General features: G+C 34.1%; 1 protein-coding gene across 5 annotated transcripts in view; it reads left to right on the top strand.

The window, feature by feature from the left end:
• Positions 1-13018, top strand: part of POLR3G (RNA polymerase III subunit G) — a 75491-nt gene that overhangs the window by 26404 nt on the left and 36069 nt on the right. The window lies entirely within an intron of this gene.

Raw genomic sequence — 13018 nt, forward strand, 5'->3', positions numbered from 1 at the left:
TAAGATGAAATATTTGGTAAAATAGCTTTTAATCATAGTATGTCAGAACTGTAAAAGGATTTTAGAAATAATCTCATGTAACCCTTTAGATTTATAGATGAGAAAGCTGAGATCCTGAGAGATTGTGACAGGGCCAGGGTAAATGGTATGATGAGTAAATATTTGTTGAATTGGAATCATTCAAAGCACATACCTTACTTATGACAAATCAGTATTATCTTTTTTTTATGAAAAGAATCATCATCTTTCATTAATGTTCTTTATTATGTATGATTGTAAGACTATTAGCTTGATAGTAATTTCCTTGAGTATAAGGACTCTGTTTTTGTAGTTTCTATAAATAGCATTTATCAAATAGACATATATAATTGCTGGTTTAATCCTCATTGACATCTAGCATTACATTTACTTTTTGATTGTATATCGTGCTACCAACTCATGTTAAAATTATAAACCACCTAAAACTCCAGATCTTTTTCAGACAATCCATGATCTAATGATTTATCCTTTGTCTCTTAGTCTCTTATACTTGTGAAGTTTGTTTGTTTGGTATGTACATGTAAGACTTTACATTTATTCCTATTGAATTTCATCTTAGGTTAGCCAGTATGTTGACCTGCTAAGATTCTGCTAAGATTCTTTTGGATTCTGACTCTCTCATTCACTGTGTTAGTTACCTACAACTGCCAGTTCCTGCCAGTTTGATAAGCATGCTATCTATTCCTTAATCGAAGTCACTTATTAAATATGGACTAGTTAGGGGAAAGGACAGATCTCTGGGTGAAGTTCATTGGGATTTATTGCCACAATTGCTCTTCACTAACAATTCTTTAATTTTGATCATTTAACAAGTTCTGAATGTAGCTAATTATATAATTAAAATGACAGGCATTGGACCTGTAATTCCATTGGTATTGGGAATTTCTAGGGGATTAACTCTTTTGGTATTATAGATCAGGGGCACTATTTCTGCAACTTACAATTTAAGTGAGGGGGTTGCTAAGGACAGTAAGGGATGAAATGATTTGCTAGAGGTCACTAGATCAATATGTCAGAGGCAGGGCTTAAACAGTGGTCTATTTGGCTTCAAGGCCAGCTCTACCTACTTGACTATATTGTCTCTACTTTATTAAAAACTTGGCAAAAATCAAGGTAAAAAATATTTTCAGTTTATAATATCCTCAATTTAGTGATTTGTTCTTTTTTTTTTTTTAATTATAACTTTTTATTGACAGAACATTTGCGTGGGTAATTTTTTACAACATTATCCCTTGCACTCACTTCTGTTCCGATTTTTCCCTTTCCTCCCTCCACTCCCTCCCCTAGATGGCAGGCAGTCTTATATATGTTAAATATGTTATAGTATATCCTAGATACAATATATTTGTGCAGAACCAAACAATACTCTTGTTGTAAAAGAAGAATTGGATTCAGAAGGTAAAAATAACCTGGGAAGAAAAACAAAAATGCAAGTAGTCTACATTCATTTCCCAGTGTTCCTTCTCTGAGTGTAGCCGATTCTGTCCATCATTGATCAATTGGAACTGAATTAGATCTTCTCTTTGTCAAAGATATCCACTTCCATCAGAATACATGCTCATACAGTATTGTTGTTGAAGTGTATAATGATCTGGTTCTGCTCATTTCACTCAGCATCAGTTCATGTCTTTCCAAGCCTCTCTGTATTCATCCTGCTGGTCATTTCTTACAGAACAATAATATTCCATAACATTCATATACCAAAATTTACCCAACCATTCTTTAATTGATGGATTCTCTAATCCATTTAGTTTCCAGTTTCTAGCCACTACAAAAAGGGCTGCCACAAAACATTTTGGCACATACGGGTCCCTTTCTCTTTTTTAGTATCTCTTTGGGATATAAGCCCAATAGTAACCCTGCTGGATCACAGGGTATACACAGTTAGATAACTTTTTGAGCATATCTCCAAATTGCTCTCTAGAATGGCTGAATGTATTCACTATTTCACCAACAATGTATTAGTGTCCCTGTTTTCCCACATCCCCTCCAATATTCCGCATTATCTTTCCCTGTCATTCTAGCCAATCTGACAGGTGTGTAGTGATACCTCAGAGTTATCTTAATTTGCATTTCTCTGATTAATAATGACTTGGAACATCTTTTCATATGGCTAGAAATAGTTTCAATTTCTTTGTCTGAGAATTGTCTGTTCATATTCTTTGACCATTTATCAGTTGGAGAATGGCCTGATTTCTTATAGAATCAGTTCTCTATATATTTTGTAAATGAGGCCTTTATTAGAACTTTTAACTGTAAAAATGTTTTCTCAGTTTATTGCTTCCCTTCTAATCTTGTTTGCATTAATTTTGTTTGTACAAAGGCTTTTTAATTTGATATAATCAAAGTTTTCTATTTTGTGATCAAAAATGATCTCTACTTCTTCTTTGGTCACAAAGTCCTTCCTCCTCCACAAGTCTGAGAGGTAAACTATCCTATGTTACTCTAATTTATTTATAATCTTGTTCTTTATGACTAAATCATGGACCCATTTTGATCTTACCTTGATGTATGGTTTTAAGTGTGGGTCCATGCCTAGTTTCTGCCATACTAATTTCCAGTTTTCCCAGCAGTTTTTGTCAAATAGTGAATTCTTATCCCCAAAATTAGGATCATTGGGTTTGTCAAACACTAGATTGCTATAGTTATTGACTATTTTGTCCTTTGAACCTAACCTATTCCACTGATCAACTAATCTATTTCTTAGCCAATACCAAATGGTTTTGGTGACCGTTGCTTTATAATATAGTTTTAGATCAGGTACAGCTAAGCCACCTTCATTTGATTTTCATTAGTTACCCTTGAAATTCTTGACCTTTTGTTCTTTCATTTGAATTTTGTTGTTATTTTTTCTAGGTCATTAAAATAATTTCTTGGGAGTCTGATTGGTATAGCACTAAATAAATAGATTAGTTTAGGGAATATTGGTTTCTTTATTATATTCACTCAGCCAACCAAGAGCACTTAATATTTTTCCAATTATTTAAATCTGATTTTATTTGTGTGGAAAGCGTTTTGTAACTTTGCTCATATAATTCCTGACTTTCTTTCGGTAGATAGATTCCCAAATATTTTATGCTATCGACAGTTATTTTGTATGGAATTTCTCTTTGTATCTCTTGTTGTTGGATTTTGTTGGCGATGTATAAAAATGCTAAGGATTTATGGGGATTTATTTTGTATCCTGCAACTTTACTAAAGTTGTGAATTATTTCTAATAGCTTTTTAGTAAAATCTTTGGGGTTCTCTAAGTATAATATATATCATCTGCAAAAAGTGATAATTTGGTTTCCTCATTACCTACTGTAATTCCTTTAATCTCTTTCTTAACTCTTATTGCCGAAACAAGCATTTCTAATACAATATTGAATGGTAATGTTGATAGTGGGCAACCTTGTTTCACTCCTGATCTTACTGGGAATGGTTCCAGTTTATCCCCATTACATATGATGCTTACTGACGGTTTTAAATAGATGTTCCTAACTATTTTGAGGAAAAGTCCATTTATTCCTGTACTCTCAAGTGTTTTTAATAGGAATGGATGTTGGATTTTATCAAATGCTTTTTCTGCATCTATTGAGATGATCATATGGTTTTTGTTAATTTGGTTATTGATATAGTCAATTATGCTAATAGTTTTCCTAATATTAAACCAGTCCTGCATTCCTGGTATAAATCCTACTTGGTCATAGTGTATTATCCTGGGGGTGATTTTCTGTAATCTTTTTGCTAATATTTTATTTAAGATTTTAGCATCAATATTCATTAGGAAGAGTAGTCTATAATTTTCTTTCTCTGTTTTCAACCTACCTGGTTTAGGTATCAGTACCATTTCTGTGTCATAAAAGGAATTTTGTAGGAGTCCTTCAATCCCTATTTTTTAAAGTAGTTTATATGGCATTGGAGTTAATTGTTTTTTAAATGTTTGGTAGAATTCACATGTAAATCCATCTGGTTCTGGGGATTTTTTCTTAGGGAGTTGATTAATAGCTTGTTCTATTTCTTTTTCTAAGATGGGACTGTTTAACCAATTTGCTTCTTCCTCTGTTAATCTGGGCAAGCTATATTTTTGAAGGTATTCTTCCATTTCATTTAAGTTATCAAATTTATTGACATAAAGTTGGGCAAAGTAACTCCTAATTGTTGCTCTAATTTCCTCTTCATTAGTGGCGAGTTCTCCCTCTTCATTTTTAAGACTAACAATTTGATTTTCCTCTTTCCTTTTTTTAATCAGATTTACTAAGGGCTTATCTATTTTGTTGGTTTTTTTCATAGAACTAACTCTTAGTTTTATTAATTAATTCAATAGTTTTTTTTTTTAACCTTCAATTTTATTAATCTCTCCTTTTATTTTTAGAATTTCAAGTTTAGTGTTTGACTTGGGGGTTTTAGTTTGTTCCTTTTCTAGCATTTTTAGTTGTAAGCCCAGTTCATTGACCTCCTCTTTCTCTATTTTATGCAAATAAGCCTCTAGAGATATAAAATTTCCCCTTATTACCACTTTGGCAACATCCCACATATTTTGGTATGACATCTCATTTTTGTCATTTTCTTGAAGTTATTAATTGTTTCTATGATTTGCTGTTTCACCCAATCGTTCTTTAGTATGAAATTATTTAGTTTCCTATTATTTTTTGGTCTATTTTCCCCTGGCTTTTTATTGAATGTAATTTTCATTGCATCATACTCTGAAAAGGATGCATTTACTATTTCTGCCTTACTGCATTTGAGTTTGAGGTTTTTATGTCCTAATATAAGCTCAATTTTTGTATAGGTACCATGAACTGCTGAGAAGAAAGTATACTCCTTTCTGTCTCCATTTAGTTTTTTCCAAAGATCTATCATACCTAACTTTTCTAGTATTCTTTTTTTTTTTTTTTAAATTTATTTAATAGCCTTTTATTTACAGGGTATATACATGGGTAACTTTACAGCATTAACAATTGCCAAACCTCTTGTTCCAATTTTTCACCTCTTACCCCCCCTGACCCCCTCCCCTAGATGGCAGGATGACCAGTAGATGTTAAATATATTAAAATATAACTTCTTTTCTAGTATTCTATTTACCTCATTGACTTCTTTCTTATTTATTTTGTGGTTTGAGTTATCTAATTCTGAGAGTGCAAGGTTGAGATCTCCCACTATTATAGTTTTGTCTATTTCTTTTTGGAGCTCTCTTAATTTCTCTTTTAAGAATTTAGATGCTACGCTCCTTGGTGCATCTATATTTAATATTGATATTGCTTCATTATCTATGCTACCCTTTAGCAAGCTTTCTTATCTCTTGTAATTAGATCAATTTTTGCTTTTGCTTTTTCTGAGATCAGGATGAGTACCCCTGATTTTTTGACTTCACCTGAAGCATAGTAGATTCTGTTCCAGCCTTTTACCTTTACTCTGTATGTATTGCCCTGCTTCAAGTGTTTCCTCTAAACAACATTATTGTAGGATTCTGGCTTTTTAAATCCAGTTTGCTATCTACTTCTTCTTTATGGGGGAGTTTACCCCATTCGCATTTATGGTTAAAATTACTAATTCTGTATTACTTGCCTCTTGTTAACCCCTGCTTAAACTTTTCTCCTTTCCTTCCCCCTTATCTTCCTCCCCAGTATTAAACTTGTGAGAACCACTTGCTTCTCACAGCCCTCCCTTTTTAGGATCATCCCCTACCTTAAAATTCCTCCCCCCTTCTTACCCCTTTTCTTCATAATTTCTGTATTCCCTTTCATTTAGCTTACTCCTTCTCTTTTCACTTTTTCCCCTCTCACTTTTTAATGAGGTGGGAGAAGTTTCTCCATAAATCGAATATTTCTAATATTTTTCTCTTTAAGCCAATTCTGATGAGAGTAAGATACACACTGTGTTCATCGTCTTCCTTCTTTCTCTCAGATATAATAGATTTCCTTTGCCTCTTTGTGAGATGTAGTTCTTTCACTTTACCCTTTTTCTGATACAATTTCCTTTTTAGTTCTAGTTTCTAGAACAAATTATACATGTATCTTCATGTATCTTTATAACAGGAAATATAGTTCCCAAGATTTCTTTTTACCTTTTTAAGTTTCTCTTGAGTCCTATATTTGGAGATCAGACTTTTTGTTTAGTTCAGTTTTTTCATAAGAAATAGATGAAATTCACTTATTTCATTGAATGTCCATCTTCCCTGGAAAAAAATGCTCATTTTGGCTGGGTAAGTTATTCTTGGCTGAGTACCAAGTTTCTTAGCCTTTCGGAATATCAGATTCCAGGCCCTTTGATTCTTTAATGTGGATGCTGCTAGATCCTGAGTAATCCTTATTGTGGCTCCTCTATATTTGAATTGTTTTTTTCTAGCAGCTTGGAGTATTTTTTCCTTGGACTGATAGTTCTGGAATTTAGCCACAATATTTCTTGGAGTTTTGATTTTAGAGTCCCTTTTAGTAGGTGATTGATGAATTCTTTCAACGTCTATTTTACCCTCTGTTTCTATAACATCTGGGCAGTTCTCTGATAATTTCCTGGAAAATAGTGTCCAGGCTCCTTTTTTCATCATATTTTTCAGGAAGTCCAATAATTCTCAGATTGTCTCTCCTAGATCTATTTTCCAGGTCTGTCGTTTTCCCAAGAAAGGTATTTGACATTTTTTTCTGTTTCATTTTTTTTTGGTTTTCTCTCAAGCAAAGTGATTTTTGGTGTCTCCTAGAGTCATTCAATTCCATTTGTTCAATTCTGATCTTTAATGAATTATTTTCTTCGCTCACTTTTAAAATTTTTTTCTAATTGTCCAATTGAGTTTTTAAATGAGTTGTTTTGTTCTATGGAATTTTTTTCCATTTTGCCAATTTTATTTTTTAGAGAGCTATCTTCTTTTTCCAATTCACTAATTCTGTTTTTCAACGATTTGATTTCTTTATCCACTCTGTCTTTAAATGAGTAGGATGATTTATCCAGACCCTCTTGCCAAACGTCCCTTTCCTTTTCCCATTTTTCTTCTAGCTCTCTGGTGAGAGCCTTTTTAATTTCTTCTATGAGAGTCGTCTGTGCTGAGGAACAGATGATATCCCCCTTTGGAGATTGATCTGGAAACAGTCTGTTTTTAGTCTAAGTCTGCTCTCTGTCCATATAGAAGCTGTCGATAGAGCCCGTTTAAATTTTTTGCTCGTTTTGTAAAAGAAGAATCAAAGAAAACGAACTAATTAAAAAAAATGCAGTCTGCTTTTTTTTTTTTTTTTTTTTTTTTTTTTTTTTATGTGGAGGTTGGCGGGGGGTCTGGATGGTATTACACGAGCTTCCTCTACAGATTGCAGGGGCAGCCTTGTCATGAAAAAAAGTATTTTGAAAGCAAGAAGGAACTCAGATAGATATGTGTCCTCTCCGCCATCTTTTCCGGAAGTCCTAGTGATTTGTTCTTGATGAAGCCATGTTGGCTCTTTGTCATTACTACTTTTGTGTGTGTGTGTGGTTTTTTTTTTTTTTTTTTTTTAGATTTTGGACATTTTTTTCTGATGGCTCTTGATAATTTTTTAATAGTGTTTTGTTTTTCCAAATACATGCAAAGAGTTTTCAACATTCATTTTTGTAAGACTTTTGTTTTCCAAATTTTTCTCCCTCTTTCTTGCCTCTCCTTTCCTTAAGACAATAAGCAATAAGGTATAGGCTAAATATGTATGGTCCTTTTATACAAAATTTCACTTTGAGTTTGTGGAGTATTTTTCAGGGTTTTGTTTTGTTTTTCTTTTTTCCCAAGAGCATTTGGCTCATGACTTCCTGTAGAACAACGATATTCCATGATAATCATACATCACAGTTTATTCAGTCATTCCTCAATTGATGGGCATCCCCTTAGTTTCCAATTCTTTGCTCTGAGAAGAGATCTGCTACAAATATTTTTGTGTATATATAGGTCCTTTTATTTCCTCCCCTCCCCTTACCTCCCTTTAAAAATCTCTTTTGGTATATTATGCTTAGTAGTGTTAGGTTAAAGGATATGCATGAACAAGAGAACTGTATGATTCTGCACACATATATTGTATCTAGAATATACTATAACATATTTAACATGTAGAAGACTACTTACTATCTAGGAGAGGGGGTGGAGGGAAGGAAGGGAAAAGTCGAATCAGAAGTGAGTGCAAGGGATAATGTAAAAAATTACTCATGTATATATGCTGTCAATAAAAAGTTTATAATAATGAAAAATAAATTTAAAAAAAAAGGATATGCATGAACTTATAGCCCTTTGGGCATAGATCATATCTTTTGAGAATTTATTAATTGGATCATGGCTTTTTTTTTTTTTTTAATAAATTTGATTCAGTTCCCTCTGTGTTTGAGAAATTAGGATTTATCAGAGAAACTTGCTTCAATATTTTTTTAATAATAATTCTTGCTAACTGTATTTCCCCCCATTTAATAATACTCTCTCTCTCTTTTCACCCTGACCGTCCTCAAGAATGTTTTGCTACCGATCATTCCCTCCCCCAGTATGCCCTCTCTTTTATCACCCTTCCCCATTCCCAAATCCCATTCCCCTCCTTTTTTCCTACAGAGTAAGATAGCTTTCTATATGCATATTGAGAGTGTATGTTATTTTCTCTTTGAGCCAATTCTAATGAGAATAAGGTAAAAGCTTTTTCTTCCCTCTTTTTTGTGTCAGATAATTTGCACCATTCTACTTTTCCCTTTCCCTTTCTCTCAGTACTTAATTTCATCACTTTTTAGATATTATCCTTTTATATTCAACTCACACTTGTGCTCACTCTCTTTATGTATTCCTTCAAATTGCTGTAAGAATGAGGAAGTTTAATAAGTTACAAGTATCATCCTCCCATCTAGGAATATAAACAGATAAACCTAATTAAGCCCCTTACGATATCACTTTCCTGATTACCTCCTTATGCTTCTCCAGTGTCCTATATTTAAAAATCAGCTTTTCTATTCAGTTTTGGTCTTTCCATCACAAATGTATGAAAATCCTCTTATTTCATTGAATTTCTACCTTTTCCTTTGAAGGAAAAAAAAAACTCCTTCCTACTCAGTTTTGCTGTGTAGGTGATCTTGTTTGTAATCATGGCTTCATTGCTCTCAGAATATCATATTCAAAGCTCTCCTATCCTGTATTGTAGAAACTGCTAGATCTTGTGTTATCCTGACTGTGGCTCCACAGTACTGGAATTGTTTCTTTCTGGATACTTGCAATATTTTCTCCTTGACCTGGGAGTTCCAGAATTAGCCTAGAATATTCCTGTAAGTTTTCATTTTGAAATCTTTCAGGAAATGATTGGTAGATTCCTTCAATTTCTATTTTACCCTCTGGTTCCAAAATGTCAGGACAGTTTTCCTTGGTAATTTCTTGAAAGATGATATCCAGGTTCTTTTTTTTTTTTTTTTTTATCATGACTTTTAGGTAGACCAGTAATTTTTAAATGATCTCTTCTGGATGTATATTCCAGGTAGTTGTTTTTCCAGTGAAATATTTCACATTTTTTTTATTTTTTCTTTTTTTTGGGGGGGGGGTTCTTTATTGTACCTTAATTTCTCATAAAGTCATTAGCTTCCATTTGCTCAGATCTAATTTTTAAGGAATTATTTTCCTCAGTGAGCTTTTGTACCTCCTTTCCCAATTAGCCAATTTCGCTTTTTACGTCTCCTCATTAGCTTTTTATATTTTCTTTTGTACCACTCTCAATTCTTTTCTTAGTTTTTCCTCTCTGTTTCCTACTTGATTTTCAGAATCCCTTTTGAGCTCTTCTATGACCTGAGCCCAATACTTATTTTTCTTGGAGGCTTTGGATGTAGGAATTTTGATTTTGTCATCACCTTCTGAGTATGTGTTCTGATCTTATCATTATAATAACTTTCAATGGTCAGAAACTTTTTCTGAAGCTGGACTGCCACGCTGGTGTCACAGACCTTTTCTGCTGAGATTCTAAGTTGCCTTTGCCTGGAAAATGTTCTAAAGCATATTTTTGAGTGTTCTGATCCTCTAAAATTTGTTTAGTCAGTATTTAAAGGAATTTGGAGCAGTTTGGGGGAGAGATTAGGCAAGTTCTTGCCTTGACTCTGCTATCTTGGCTCAGTCTATTATCCTGTATGTGTAGTCCTTTTAAACATATTTCCATATTTCTTATGTTGTACAAGAAAAATTAGACCAAAAGGGAAAAAAGCACTAGAAAGAAAAAAAACAAAAAAAGATGAAAATATGATGCTTCAATCCATATTCAGTCTCCATAGCTCTCTATCTGGATAGGAATGGCATTTTCCATCCCAAAGGACATGATTTGTTTTTTTTGTTGTTGTTGTTGCTGTTTTTAATGAACAGTTCTAGCTTTTCTCAGGATTCCAATTCAAGCTTGGGCTTATAGCTTGTAGAATCTCCTCTTATTTTTGAAGTCCAGATCATTTTCTCCTTTCCAATATTGTGATGTCTCTCCTGTTTTTCTTAAGCCTTAGAAATTTCATCAGTCACTTCTGTGAGTTCTTTCTGAGCCAAATGACTTGAATTCATCAAAGGCATTGTAGGAACTCTCTTACTCCTGACCAGTTTCAGTTCCTTATTATTTTATTCTGTAATTTCCACTGTCAAGGTCATTGATCTTGGCAGAGAAAAAAAGCAAAATAACAGTTGAGCCAAATCTGTCTTTTTAGTCTCATCTTTCCCAAATAAAACCTATATCTCCTTTTTATCCTTTTCCCCCTTCTACTAAAGCTTTTTTAAATATATTTTTCTTTTTGTCATCTTCCCTTGGCAGTCTCAGCTCATTTTGAGCTTTGTAATTTCAGACACTATTCTATCACACTTTAATATTCATACTCTGTTATGTGTCCTTGCTTCCATTTTTTTTTTTTTAATTTAAGTTAATTGATGAGTTCCGAGTTAGCCACAGTGATCTTAAGAAAAACCATTTCATTCTCATTTTTTGGCATTGTTTCCCTTTGTGTTTTGAATTCATTTCCTATCCTCCTGGGATGAGCTCTGCCTCATATAAGCATATTTTCTTAAAATGCAATGTTACTCTCTCCATCTTTATCTTATATATATATTTTTAAAAAATATATCCATTCAGAGTTCATGGTCTCTATCAGAAGCTTTAATCTATGAAATCTCATTGATACTTCTAAAGTCAAATTTATCTCCTTGCATCTACACCTCTAGTTCTTTTGCTCATTTGTGCTTAGGCCATGGGTTTCACTATTGCTTCTTTTTTGGATTTTGTTCAAGAACTTTTAGATGTTTCAATAGATATTCTGCTCCTTTTTGTAGATATTTTTATGGTTTCAGATATTATCTTCTCTTTCCTTGCGCTTTTTTTTAAAGATAAAAGCCCTTTTGATTAAATTCTTCATTTTTCATCAATGACTCCATTTGGTTTTGATTCCATGGAACATCATTCTTTCTCCACGATAAGGTGATCACCTGAAATCTCATCATGATGTAGGTTGACTCAGTTTTTGATGCTCAGCATTTTCTCAGCTCCCTCAGTTGTCTCTTCCCTCTGATTAGAAGACTGGAGGATAGAACAATAAATTAGTTGAAAAGTATTTTACATCAGCAGCTCTGCTTGCTTTTGATATGCCCCTACCGTGTATTTTAAGATCAGCACGAGACAGGAATTCAGGTTAGGGGAAAACCGTCAGTCTTTATTCTCAGTGAAGAAGGATCGGAGGTGGAAGAGAATCGGCAATAGCAATGTGTGCAGCTGAGTCAAGAAGCTAGCTCTACCAGCAGCCACACAACCAGCAGCTCGGAGTCTCGAACCCAGCCCAACCTCTCCCAGCTTGTCTTCCTCCCTCTCTCTCTGCCTCCACCCACCAAAATCGTCATTTCCTATACAACACATCAGGACTTGCAAGGAGAGTGGGCAGGGACCATTCTTTATCCAATCATGTATATTAATAGAGTATAGCCCAATTACTATCTAGCCTCATGTACTTGGGACCTCAGTGCATCAGCTCAAACCTCAGCCCATTACATTTCCCACTTTCTTTTATTTTAGAACACCGGTGGTCATGCCATCCCTGACTCCTCAGGGAGGTCAGAGCCCCCAAGGGGAGGTGATCACAGTCTCCCTAACTTCTCAGGGAAGGAGGTGAAAGCACCGAAAAGGAGGTGATCACAGCCTCCCTGACTTCTCAGAAAAGGCAGAGACTTTTTTTTTTTTTATATTTCCCAGAAATTAACAGAGTGCCTGGCAAACAGTAAGTACCTAATAAATGTTTATTGAATTCAGTTGAATTTGCTAGTATACCTAAAGCATTCTTATAATCTTTGATAGTATACTCTCCAGCCAGGAATCTATTATCTCTGAATTTTAAGCTGTGATCTGAAACTCCAAATTCCACTGTCAGTTACCGCTTTCTTAGCCAGTTGTTTACTTTTTAAATTAGTTTTGCTCTTTTGTATCCCTTTACTATAAATGAGCAACAGTAAAAGAAAACATAACTTGTGTTCTGGTGGTCTTCAGTTTTTGGATTTTCTTTTTCCCCTTCCAATAATTGACTTTTGTTGGCAGTCTTTTAAGGTTCTTCCTGGCAGTGTCATTTATGCCACTGTGAATCACCAGTAGTTGGAAGTTGTCATCCATTTTGATAAATCTGATAATTCTTTGTAATTGCTTGGATACATGCCCTGGAAAGGCAACCAATCTCACTCTTATTGTTAGGTTCACAAATAGTTGTTTCAGTGTCCTTGAACAGGGAATCAACAATCACTCTTGTTCTCTTCCTTCTCTGGCTCTTAGTAGCTATTTTACCTGACAGCTCCTTTGGTTCTGCTAAATCTTTGTTTGAAGGGCAAGCAGCTTCTTCTTAGATCATCAGCTCCTTCTTCTTCAAAAGAATCCCAAAACTTTTTTTAAACTAATTTTTTTTTTTACAGCTGCTTTCTCCCTATTTTCTCTTTAGCGAGTTCTGCAACTACAGTATTCTGACAGTGATTAAATCTCTTCTCTACTTTGAATGCCTCTTCCTTTCTCCCCCCCCTTTCCCCCCCCCCCCCCCCCCC

This window comes from Sarcophilus harrisii, chromosome 1 (assembly GCF_902635505.1).
Source record: "Sarcophilus harrisii chromosome 1, mSarHar1.11, whole genome shotgun sequence".
In the NCBI taxonomy this organism is placed as follows: Eukaryota; Metazoa; Chordata; class Mammalia; order Dasyuromorphia; family Dasyuridae; genus Sarcophilus; species Sarcophilus harrisii.